This window comes from Cryptomeria japonica, chromosome 5, assembly GCF_030272615.1.
Source record: "Cryptomeria japonica chromosome 5, Sugi_1.0, whole genome shotgun sequence".
Lineage (NCBI taxonomy): Eukaryota > Viridiplantae > Streptophyta > Pinopsida > Cupressales > Cupressaceae > Cryptomeria > Cryptomeria japonica.
In genome coordinates, this window is record NC_081409.1 from 432,739,944 (window position 1) to 432,753,974 (window position 14,031).

The following is a 14,031-nucleotide window of genomic DNA, read 5'->3' on the forward strand; positions in this document are numbered from 1 at the left end:
ATAAAGAAATGGATTAACTTGGATTTGTACTGTGGATGGCCCTTAGGGGTAAACTTGAAAGATGTCATCATTGGATTTATTGTTTGGTGTGGAATCACAAGGTAGAAATGACATTGATCTCATCATTTTGGAATGAGTCATGTTGCTAGACATAAGTGGATGATTTTGATCATACTTGAAAGAGGCATCTTGAGGTATTTGATTTCTCTCACTCTATGATCATGTATAGGCCATGAAAGATTCCTAGGAGTACACTAATGAATGTAAAGGTAAACACTATGTTTTGGGAATTTTTGGAATTTTGGATGATAATGCAACTGAGGAAATGACAATGAGATCCTATGTTTTTAGGGTTATTAGGCACTTTTTGGGATGACTATGCAAACTTAGACTAATGGAATAATTTATGCAATTCTATTTTTTAGTTTGGATTTTTGACTCTTTGAGGACAACGACAAAACTAAAGAACTGATCATGCAAAATGACTCCAACCTTACTTTTTGAGGTGTATGAATTTTGAGAAGGTGAGACAACAAAATCTATGAAGGATACCTAAGCTAAATAAAGAGATAACGGTAGACCTCAAAGGTGATTATTGATCTAGGATGGTGTGATAAAATTTTCACCTTCACTAGACTAATAAGTGAAAGAGTTCAACTTGATGGTGGAAAAGATAAGATGGGCTTGCGCGTTCAAGATAATCTAATTACTACTATGTCATAACAATCAAGAATGCATTCCTAGGTCCTCAAAATTGGTCTAAAAGACTATGACATTAATATGATATAAAGATAATTAATAACACCTAGGGTATGCAAATAATTTCCTAATGGAGACTCTAAAGTATGCAGATGATGTTTATAAAAACTAATGTTAACGCTATTGACTGGACAAGCCTTGATGATTACAAAAACAAAAGCAATTCGGATCCCAATTTTCAACTCTAGCATGACTTAGGAAATGTATAGGCTCTATCAGATGAATGTGTAATTGGAATAGGCAAATGCGAGACATATTTAAATTGAATGTATAGGTTTTAGCAAATATGATAATGATTGGAGAGTATGCGTGATAGAGTTTTGGAATGTGTGAGAGTTTTGATGAATGAATGATTCTGGTTTTTGTTCAATTTATAGCTCAGTTTTAGTTGAATTTACAAACAATAAGAAAACAAAGAAGATAATAGGCTATCGAATCGGACTTTACAACTCTAAAATCTAGAGTTTCATGTCAAGGGCCTAAATTAGCTTGATGATTGGACTAACTCTACTAGTAAAAACACATCAAGTTTATCATATAGGGCCTCCAATGCAATAAAATACTTATCCACAACATATATATATATATATATATATATATATATATATATAGGTCTTATGGCACAGGCCTAGTAGCATACGCTCAGCAACATTGGCACACCTTTCCTCATACCCCAAAGACTCGAAGACCTTATGAAGTAGGTAATTCTTGTTTTACTACATGAGGTACATGAGGGGTATCTATGGGGTACAATCCACACTCCCTGAAATATCAAGAATAGGGTTTGGTCTCTAATTATAGTGGTTCTTAGTCAATATTCAAGGATATCTACATACGTGATATAATGGCGAGACACTAAAGCCTCTAGTTAACCCGACAGTGCCCATATGTCAACATCCCACTTGACAACACATGCATCAATTATGGAGTTGGGCTACAAATTTTGCTCTCACCCTTTTTGTATAGCAACCCGAATGAAATATTGCTCAAGGTCAAATTAAGGGGTGATGAAATCCCCAAGAAAGCCTCTCTATAAAAGAACCCTATGGTTTCTCTTACACCTAGGCTCAACAAAAACAAGGGGAGAGGATACTCTCATAAGATTCTGGGAAAATAACAAGAACCATGCAACAATACCAAACGATCAAGCAAGTGTTAATTTCCTTCAGAAAAGAAAGTGTTATTTAAGCTACAAGCACAAACATATAGAGGAACAAAGAAAATGAACTTGAAGATCCCGCAAGAAATATGTAGTAGTTTCAATTCTCCATTTTCAACCCATGTTCGCCAATATGCTAAAATCAAGGATTGTAACACAAAAATCCTATTCTAAGAATAAAAAAGATAGAAACCAGAATTGAAAAATAACATAAAAGCATAAATAGAAATGACCAAATTCAAGATTTTTTAATTTCTTTTGAACAATTTTTTTTTGTAGAAATGAAAACCTCTTAAAAAATAAAAAAAATTCAAAAAATAAAAAACTTGCCAAAAATGGAAACCTACTAAAAACAAAACTTTCTAGAAATAGGAATCTGTTAAAAAGAAACATACTAAAAGTAGAACATGCTAAAAATAGAAACCAACTAAAAATGGAAACCTGCTAAAAATAGAAGCACGCTAAAAATAAAAAACCTACTAAAAATTAAAACCTGTTAATATAGAAACTTGTTAAAAATAGAAACCTATTAAAAATGGAAACTTGCTAAAAATGGAAACTTGTTAAAATCAAAATCTTGCTAAAAGCAAAAACTTGCTAAAAATAGAATCTTGCTAAAATGGAAACCTATTCAACACAAAATTTAGCTAAAAATACAATTCTACTATAAATGGAAACCTGCTAAAAATAACCACATTTTTTTATTTTCAAGACAAAAGAAACAAAAATAGAAAGCAAAAGAACAAGTATACCTAATGGATGCACAAACAGAGAATTCACTTGTGCAGCAAAATAACTAGTTATTTTTGTAATTTGAGGCTCTTGATAAAAATTAATCTAAAATACTACCCTCAAAGAAGTCTTCAAACTCAGGATCAAACTCACAAGAACAAGTGTTAAATGGATTGATTCACGTCGGGTTCACCAAATGTATACGACTAAAATTTGGGAGAAATCATAATGTAATAGATTTTTAAGCAGGCACAAGGCTAATCTATCACTAATCCAGTCACAACACAATAAAAGTATGCAAATGAAATTGACAATCAAATGAACAACTCGAATTAATAAATCAAACTCCATGTCAAATGAAAGCATGAGACTTCTATTGTTCTTCTCCTTGATGTGTGCGATGGTAGTGACTCTTAGAGTCACATGGAGAATGTGGTTGTTGAGATTGAGAATTGAGGTTGATTTTATAGATCATCAAAATTTGAATTGATAGTCGAGATTGATTTGACAACATAATTGATCAACGGTTGAGAATTGTTGAGATGGAGTAGATGGAGTTAATAATGATATGGAACCGACTACATGATGAGATAGACTAAATTGATTGATTGATAACTGATTTGATTGAATAGTTAAGATAATTGATTGATTAGTCAGAAAAAGGTGATTGGTGAGTCATTGAGAGTTAGTGGCAATGGAACTAAGAGTCAATGGATGTTAGCCATTTTTGACTTGTGTTATAGGAAATTAATGAAATTGAATTTGGAGGAAATTTTGGTTTTTGAAAATGTGAAATGAAATTGGAATGATAGGGAAATGAACTTAATTTGGATTTGGAGGGAAATGAAATTCTTTTAAAATGTGAGACAATTTAAATTAAATAAATTAAGAAATTTATTTAATTTGAGAGGACATTATTAGCTAATTAAATAATTTGGGATAATTATTTAATTAGGAGAAAATAGTAGAAAATATTTTAATTAAACAATAGTGATCGTTTAATTAAAGTAAATAATTAGGATTAATTAAATAATAAGGTTATTTAATTAGTATTAGGAGAGAGATGATTAAAGATTAATTGATAATGGAATTTGAAGTAAATTCGAAACATGAATTTGAAATGGAGGAATGATGTTAATTGGAAGAATAAAGTTGAATTAATTAAATAATTGAAACTATTTAATTAATAAAGAAGAATAGTTAGTAAAATTAGCATTCACAGTTGTGAGACAATTTTAGGTGTCTATAATGTGACCAATTTTAAAGTGCAAATGTTAAGACCTCCTCCTCCATCTATCAAGACTCGTTTTATTTGATGTTTACAAATGAAGGCTTCGATATGTAAGGGTGCATCATGAGGCTGGTAAGGAGATGTGTCATCTTGTTTGGTGAATGTGAGGTAATGAGGTGAATAAAGGTGTCCCATCATGGCTTGAAACTAATCCACATTCAGGTTAGTAGGAACAAAGGTCTCTTGCAAAGCATTATTGAGGATGGCCTCTTGGGAAGGTGATATGCACAAAATCTCAAGGATGGATATGTGTGCGAGTGTTTTCTCTAGTTGGTCAACAAGGTTGTTTTAGTTGGATGAGGAAGTAGTTTTATATGTGACACCTTGGAGGGTTACTTTACCCTGGTGGGTTGTTACATTACGCTCAGGGGTTTTGTTTTTAACAACTATGGTAGAGATATGATTGTCCATTTCAATAGTGTGATTGAAAGTGTTAAAATAATTATCTTGTTATCATTGGCCTTATTAGAGGTGTTTCATTTATCATGGCCAGGTAAAGGATCTCTAAACACCACATGTTTTGTCATTGGATGTGTGACCTTCTATTGTGATTTCACCTTGGTCTATAAGATCTTGGATAATGTTTTTAAGTCAATAAAAATCACTAGTCTTGTATCTCTTGTTTCAATGATACTCACAAAATTCAAAATCATTCCACCATGTGGGTTTAACTTTGGGTTAAAAATCTCTAGCCTCGGGAAGTGTAATGAACTTAGAAGTGACAAGTTTTTGTAAGGTTGATTCCATCAATTCTCCCAAAGTTGTGTATTTTATTCATGGTTGATTGGCAAGTTTAGAAATTGTCCTTTGGGTATTGACTTGATTATTTGAAGTGCTAGGTCTTGGAAGAATTAATATAGGTTGTGTGGTTTTAATTGTGTTTGTCTCTACAACCCCATCATTAACGGTGTTCTTGTTTTTGGACCAAAATAAGAGTTTATCATTATTACTTGAGCTCAGAGAATCCTTATTGTCCTTGTAAATATTCATAGTCCCCTGTTCTTGAGAAGAAGTTTTTCAATGGATTACCCTTTTTCTACGATCTCCTCAAATGTGTTCAAGCATTGGACTTAAAGTTGAAGTCTATCTCTTGATTCAAATTTTGGATGAAATTTTCCACCAATTATTTTTTAGAGATGTGACAAGGACATCTACTTGATAGGCTCCTCCACCTTTTTAAGAAAGAGGATAAAGACTCCCCATTCCTTTATTTGGTATTGTATAGTATTTTCATGGATGTCTCACTCTCAATGTTATAAGAAAAGTAGGTAATGAATCATTCAGCTAGCTCATTGAAGGTTCTAATTCCTAATGGTAATCAGAAAAACCACTCCATGGCTTGTCCACCTAAGATAAATAGAAAAGGGTGTGTTATATAAGTATCAATGTAAGCCAACTCTAAACAAGTTGTGTAGAAATCTCTAGTGTTGTCTTTAGGATCACCTTTCCTCTTATATTTGTCAAACTTAGGCACCTCAAAATTGGGGCAAAAGGTGACATTGGTATACTTCTATCAAAAGGGTAAGGATAATTGTCCTCAAGCATGCACTTCTTGGATGGGGACCTTGATTGTATGTTGGAAATTTGTTATTGAAGGACTTGGATCTGTTGTGTCAAAGTCTCAAGTGGTTGTAATGCATTCCTTAAGTCACCCCCATGTTTTGTTGATTAAAAGGTGGAGGTGGAGGGTGGACATAGTTTGGATGTTTTTGTTGGATGGTATGTTGTTGGTTGGGTATTTAGAAGTTGTTTTAGTGGTAATGAGGACTCACATTTTGGCTAGAATTATATGAGTAACCATTGATTTGGCCATTATTTTGACTGGTATTTAGTTGTTGATGATAGGTTTGACCCCCCATGTTAAGAGTGTTGGTATAATGTTGACCTTGGGTTTCTATTTGGGATCCCTGATTAACTTGGGGAATGATAGGGTCATGTTGTTGAAGGGGTATAGTAGTGACCATCCTCATAGTTTATAAAAGAGATTATGGTGACTCAAGTATGGGAATGTATCCAAATGCTTGTCCACTAGCATTGGTATCACTTGCATTTTTTTATATTCTTGACTTGTGACACATCAAAGTTGGAGGGAAATTTGACACATTGTTGGGAAAGTGTCAATAAATAATGATTTGGATCTAAATTTAATATTGTCACGAGAATTCTATTAAAGCCATGGTCTTATAATGCTTCCCTAATTTCATCTTGTGTTAGTTCTTCCCAATATGTAGGCACGTGATTTCTAAGGGGCCCTTCACAAAAAACATTATTAAGATCTTAGTTTTACTCCATACCTCTAAGTCTTTGAGTTTTTGGGCTCTAGTGTGGACCATGCAATGGGTGTTGGAATCCAAGAACACTGAGAGGGGGGCGGGGGGTGTGGTGAATCAGTGTTCTACCAGTGATTAATAATTTAATTCCTTTAGATACTTTACCAATTAACAGTCGGTATGCATATAAACAAAATATAATGAAGAACAAAGTAACCACAAAGATCAACACCATAACACCATAGATTTATACATGGAAAACCTCAAAGAGGAAAAAGCACGGTGGGATTGGTGACCCACAATATCTATCCACTGGCTAGCTGAATAAATATTACTTAAAAAGAAGGTCTACACATGCAAGAAGACACACTGCCTAGAGTGCACTGCTCATCACAAAGGAGCCTCACTAACTACAAATAAAATACTAAATTACAAACAAAATTCTGAACTATGAGTGTGCATCTGATATGCTGGATGAGTTCCGGTTTAAGCATTGACTGTACCGGTTAACACTATCTCCTTCATTATCGGTAACCTTGTTCGATTTACAGTCCTCTTGACAAACAACCAAGACCGACTACTGATCATTATATTCGCATTTTGTCGATCAATATCTCGCTCACACAATTGCATAAATCCTATCGCATCTATATCCCAAAATGACTTAACTGAACTAACTTATATACCCTTTACATACATAAACATGAATGCCTTATGTCGACTTACAATCATATTACAAAAGATAAATACATGTCGTCCTAGAAAAAAATATAAACATTAATCTTCATGACCATTGCCGCTAAACCTTTACCGGATCAATCTTCTATGTCGGCCTCCAAATACCAGTTCCTGGTTTGCCGGTTTCCCTTACTTTTCGATTTCCTTGAATGTCGGATGTTAAACCTTGAATACCAGTGGATACCAGATAAGTATCGAACCCAAAATGATGTGTGTTTCCATCAATGACAACACCATGATCCCAGATGAGTGTCAATTGCCAACAATCTCCCCCTTTGGCATTGATGGCAACACTAATGTGAAAAATGGATCATTAAAGTTTTGTTCCAGTTCCTGTCCAAAAACTTTCCAAAAACTGATCTCTGAAAGCTGCTCCCACTAAGCTATATATTACTTCTTATGTCCCTTAACATTTTTCACATCCAACCTCTCCCCCTTTGACAACAATGTCAAAGCTAGGGCAAATAAATGAAAGAATAAAAAATTGTGTTTACCATATCTAGATGTACTTGAATATATCAAGGTAAGCACTCTTCAAAAATCCCAAGTAAGTGTCCCAGCCAGATTAACCTGTCCATATCCTTCTCCAAAGCAAAAATCTCTGATTGAAAAAGCAAAATTTGACCATCAACAGAGCTGGTCAATGACTGAGTACCATCAAAATTATTTGCAAGATGCTCCAACGGGACCTTAGCCGCTTTAATTTTAACATCCAGGTCTGTTGTTAATTTGGATGTGTTAGTGCAAGACCGGTATATACAACTGCATTGATGAAGAGCTTCATCAATCCTTGTCAATTTTTTTGTCAGTTTTTCCTTATCAGATGTGATCATGTTATCACAAGTGACCTTCCTAGCTGCATTGTACCTCTCCACAAACTGTTAGTTTGATACTTGTTGAAGAGTTTGAAACTCCTTGGCAATGTGCTCAATCAAACCCTTAAGCTTGCCGGAAGGGCTAGCTACCTGACTAATCTTATATTCCAGTGCAAGTTGTTGTAGGATTGGAATGGCTTGTTCTATAACATGCTTGTCCTTTGATCCTTCCTTCATAAGCTTCTAAGCTGCAATCATCATCAATTCAGAACTGCTCAGCTGCTCATTATTCTTTTTCTCGAAATGACTAAAATCTACTTGAGCAGGTGAGTCAAGTGCCAACAATGAGGGACCAACAACGAGTGATGGTGTTGGTACCCTGACTTCAATCTGTTATTGTTCTTTCTCCTTTACCTTCTGTCCTTTATCTTCCCATTCCTTCTCCTGGGCACCGGTGGCTTTGCCACTTGGTGCATTTAATTCTTCTACCACTACGTCAATAACCAGATGAGAATTGTCCTCAATATCTGTTAGTTTATTTTCCTCTTTATTCTCAGTTAATTTCTTATCCAAAACCGGTGGGTCTTCACCTAATATACCTTTCCCTCTAGCATCAACCGGGATGTTTGGAATGTCAGACTTAGGAAGAACTTCTGGTGATGTAAAGAATCTTGGATTATCAACAAATAATTTTACCCATGCCTCATGAGTCTCTTTAACTATTTCATTCACTCTTCCCACCATTAAGATGATATGCCTGTTCTTACTCCGAAAAATTATTTTATTTGCAAATTCAATGCACTGTTGCATCTCCTCTTTAGTTATTGCACCACAAATAGTTAATAGTTCCTGAATCTTTATATGCATATCTTCCTCAATAGCTGATAATCTCCTAGCATCTAATTTGTTATACAGCTCTGCCAAAATCTTCTTTTCTATCTCAAGTAAGGCTTTCTTATATATATCTAAGTATAACAAAACTGCTTCCTCAATTTCCTTTTATTCTTTATCATCTATATTTTCATAGTAATATTGTATATTACTCAAAAATTCTATCCTTAGTAATTTGCTCTACCAATTCATCTACAAATAAAGGAGGGATAATTTTAACACTTTTATCGAATTCAAGAGCCATATCTAAACCAAATTTCTTCTTCTTACTGAGAGTGGGAGTTGTCTCTTTTGCTAGTTTCATCTTCTTTGTAGGCTTCTTCTCCTTCAAAGGTTACTTATGAGCTGCCGGAGGGGTGACCTTGGTTTTCTACTGCTTTCCTTCCTCAGGCTTCTTCCTCTGAATTCTCATGTAAATATTGGGTATCTTAGGAGGTTCATCTTAAGTCTTAGATCCATAAGCAACAAGGACAATAAAGGTTTCCAGTTTCTTCCTTTTCATCACACCTTTGCCCGTTGCTGCTACCGGTGAGGCCTGAACTGTTGCCAGAGAAGATGACTCTGCTATTCCAATAATCTATTTGATCTCAATGGACATCTTCTGAATAACATATCCTACCTTCTCTATCTGACCTTGCCTCTTCTTCTTAGTGAACCCTATTTTCACCTCCAATTCCTTCTGTTTAGCTGTCCCAAAAGTCTTCTTTGACTCATCTACCAAGGCATCTATAAGTGTCTTGGCATATAGATCCAAGATCTCTGCATCAACTTCATATCCCATCTCAGTTATCCATACCTTTTCTTGGGTGTACTACTTCCATTAAAGTTTCATCTTTCTTAACCATAAAGCAGATCTCAGTAGAGTATTTATCAACAATGTGCTTAGGCACTCTTTCCCTTTATTTCATTGCCTTCTAAAAAGCCTTGAAATATCCCCATAAGGTGGGTTCTCTATCCCGACCTATGCTTCTTAAGGCATCTTTGATTTGCTTCCCTACCTAAATATCAAATGCTCATTGCCTTTTACCAAATATCGGGGTCTCATTAAGGAAGAATAGCATCAGACAAATAACAAGATTTCCATACTGGAATACACCTTTCTTCTCACCCTTGATTTTCCCAAGATTCAAAATTAACTCATCACACATCCACTGACAAAGATTATATTTTTCACATTCTTTGATCATCTTATGTGCACAGTAGATACACGAACTAGAAACATAATTCAATCGATTAGATTGAGTTACCTTATATCCAATAACCATACTGGCAAATTGCATGTCCTTATCTCTGATTGTACTAATACTCATAGACCGATTGTCAAATGTAGCACTAGTTAGCTTGGTGACTTCATTGTTAGAGATTATCTTCTTATCTAGTCTCTAACCAACCTGGGGCAAACCAGTAATTGCTTGAATGACATCCTTACTGATTTTATGAGGTCGGTCTAGCCACATAAACTCACCATGAACATGACTCAACATATATTGACGATTTCATCATCAAACTCAGACATCTTCAAAATGTCGGTAAACCCTTGATCCTTCAAATGTCTGAATTCCACTTTGATTACACCATTCTTATCCAACAATGCTATCATATACATGGTTTTCATCTCTGATATGCCCAAATTCTCCAAAGTGTAGTGAATGCAAGCTCTGACATCCTCAACATAAAGAACACAGTCGGGAACCCTAGAAAATGCGTCGACTAAATCTTCAACCTTCACAATTTGAGGGTGTTGCTTGAATATTGGGTGTGGATGATGCTTAATATCAACCACAACAGGAACAACAACATCTACCAAAATGGGAGCAAATCTTGAAGTCATTGCAATTTTGAAAAAGATAGCTTGAAAACCAATAAATACCTTAGAATCTTCACTGGTGAAAAGCCTTTGAAAATTCGCTATGAATGTACTGGAATTCGCTTGGAAATGCTTAGGATCACTCTAAATTGCCTTCAACTCACTCTTCTTCACTTGGAATGCTTGGTGATGAAAAAAGAATCACTTTTGCCTTTTAACCTATGAAACCCTAATTCCTCGTTGACATAAATGCTTGCCGACATATCATACTAGATCCAAGATCCATCAAATCTGTGCCGGTGAATCTTCAGAACAACTTCTCCAATGTTTGAAACAAGCTTTTAGACCACTACTGGGGGTAATGCAAGATCAGTCATCAATTTGCCTCCCCCTAAGGCTAATGCCTTAGTTACCGGATGAGTCTCATGCTGGTGCAGGAACATTCTTCTCTGCTAGTTGAGTAATCGGGGTATTTTCTTTAGCCTATTGATCCTTAGACTTTCTAATCCATTTCTTCTCATGCTCCTTTCGGATATCATCAAACTTTTGTTTTCCCTTCTCATCATTTCCTGCCGGTGGGTTCTTGCTTCTGCAAAATTTAGCAATATGTCCTACTTTGTTGCATGCATGACAAGTGACATTGTTCTTCTGAATTGCCTTATTGTAACCTTGATCATTTCTTGACCTACATTGATTAGCCATATGCCCAAACTTTCCATATGCATGACATTTCACATTCATTCTACAATCTGTTGTCCTATGACCATACTTCTTGCAATTGAAACATTGAACGGTACCTGAATTATTATTTTGATTGAATCTATTTCCGCATGGACTTGCCATATGATCAAACTTATTGCAAACAAAGCATCTACCATTAAATTTATGTGCATTGAGTTGCCTTACCGATGATATCTAATTCTGATTGTTTGGTGGATTCTCCTGTTTTGCAGTATCGAAGCTTTCTCCGTGCTCAAATCCAAGACCTCTAGTGTCTCCAGTGTCCCTTTGATTCTTCAATAATTCATCAAGCTTTGTAGAACTGACCTTGAACTTTTCTTTGTATTCATTTCCAGCATCTAGATCACTTCTTATAACTGTCATCATTCTCTCCAACTCTTGCTCATTGTTTTATGATTGCACCAATTTAGTTCTCAACACATCATTCTCGTGTGCCAACCTAATGCATTCATCATATCTATCTTTCAAAGATTTGGCAAGATTTTCTTCATTCTTCTTCTGGTCTTCAATCTCCTTGGACATCCTCATTGTCAGGGCTTGTATTTAATTCTTCATGACACCATTTTCTTGACTCAGCTTCTCACATAGTTCCTTTAAAGCATTCTTCTCTTCATCATCCTAATTTTGTAATTGATCACAAAGTTCTTTCCTTTTGGCTTGTGTAGATGACAATCTCTCTTGCAGAGTAAGGATGAATTATTTTGCAGATCTCAACTCATCTTTAGTAGAATTCAACTCATCTTGCAGCTTCATGTTCTTCAATCTTTCAGAATCATAGTCTTCAAGTGCAACTTCAAGTTACCCACAATATCTATCCACTGGCCAGCTAAATAAATATTAGATAAAAAGGGGGCCTGCACATGCAGGAAGGCACATTGCCTAGAGCGCACTGCTCATCACAAAGGAGCCTCACTGCCTACAAATAAAATACTGAATTACAAACAAAATTCTAAACTCTGAGTGTGCATTTGCTATGCTGGATGAGTTCTGGTTTAAGCACTGACTGTACTGGTTAACATTGTCTCCTTCTTTACTGGTAACCTTGTTCGCTTTACAATCCTCTTGACAAACAACCAAGACCGACTACAGATCATTGCATTCGCATTCTGTCGATCAATATCTCACTCACACAATTGCATAAATCCTATCACATCTTTATCCCAAAACAACTTAACCAAACTGACTTATATACCCTTTACATACATAAACATGAATGCCTTATGTTGGCTTACAATCATATTACAAAAGACAAATACATGTTGGCCTAGACAAAAATATAAACATTAATCTTCGTTAGTGTTGCCGCTAAAAACTTTGCTGGATAAATCTTCTATGTCGGCCTCCAAATACCCATTCCTAGTTTGCTAGTTTCCCTTGCTTTCTAGTTTCCTTGAATACCGGAGGATACCAGATAAGTATCCAACCCAAAATGATGTGTGTTGCCATCAATGACAACACCATGATCCCAGATGAGTGTCAATTGCCAGCAATGGGTGGTTTCAAGCTAGACAATGGTAGAAGAAGAGAACAAGAGTAGGGAAATGATGACGACTCAGATTTGATAAGGACACGAGTTTAGAAATGAAGAAAAAAACAAAAGTTATCTTTAGGATCATAAGATTCAAGTGATGACAAGATCGAGTATGGACTATGATAGATAGCCACAAGTTGATTAACCTAAGAAGGATGTGATCAATGAGGATATGATTGAATCCAAGTTAAGCTAATCCTACTTAAGATTACTAAAATGATCTCTTACGCAAGGATGATGGATGTAAGGAAACGATCACCTAGTGAGATGAAAGATGATGTAAGATCAAAGGATAAAGGACAACTTTCCAATTTAGATGGACAACATGGTTTTGACAAGATTTTGGTGTGACCAAGAAAGATGGTGTAATTGACTATGCAAGGTGAAATATAAGGTAAGCACTCTATGGGTGATTGGATAATTAAGCAAGGATTGTGATCAAATTCACATGATAGATGTGGGAAGTTAGAGTTAATGCATAGTATCAGGAATCAAACATGCAAGAAATGAGTAAAGGTAAAAAAACATGACAAAATATTGCAAATGCATAGCTACAAGAAGCAAATTCACAACAATAGGTGGAAAATGCGTAGAATTAAGTAACAAAAATGCACTAAAAAGAAACAAATGTGCCAGAAACTAAACATGCACACCAAAATATTTCTCAATTACCTCAGGCAACTAAACGAGTGCAACAACTAGAAAAAGGGACCTCTTAGACTCAGCTAATTGGAAAAACTCTTATTTGGAAGATGACTGTATGTTGGAAAAGTTGTTAATATGCCACAACTCAAAGTCCATAAATTTTGCAAGTCTAATATGTGCTTCAACCAGTGCCTATAGAATTAAAATGGATAGGGACAATGATAAATTTGGGGCTATATTTCAAAAGATTGTAAATCTGGCTCACAATTTGTTTCTTGTTTCTGTCAAGTCAAAAATATGGGAACAATATTCAAATGCGCAATAAGATGTCTCAGATGTGTAGGAATAGAGATAAGGTGCATAGGATCAAGGAGCAAAATTGTAACAAAGATAGTCTCAAGAAACATGCAAAAAAATGTCAGGATGCCTAAGTTCGTCTAAAACCTATAAATTATTATCAAAACATTATTTGTTTGTGTGATAAATATGACAAGAAGATATGTCAAATAATAGAACATACTTGACTTGGTTGTTTTTCTCTCTAAACTCTAAAATGGGAATATCAAAAGGGGGGCCTAGAATGGGGCCAAAGGCTAATTGGATAAACAAATCTTGTGACATATAAAGACACTCGTAAGACAAGCACAACCTA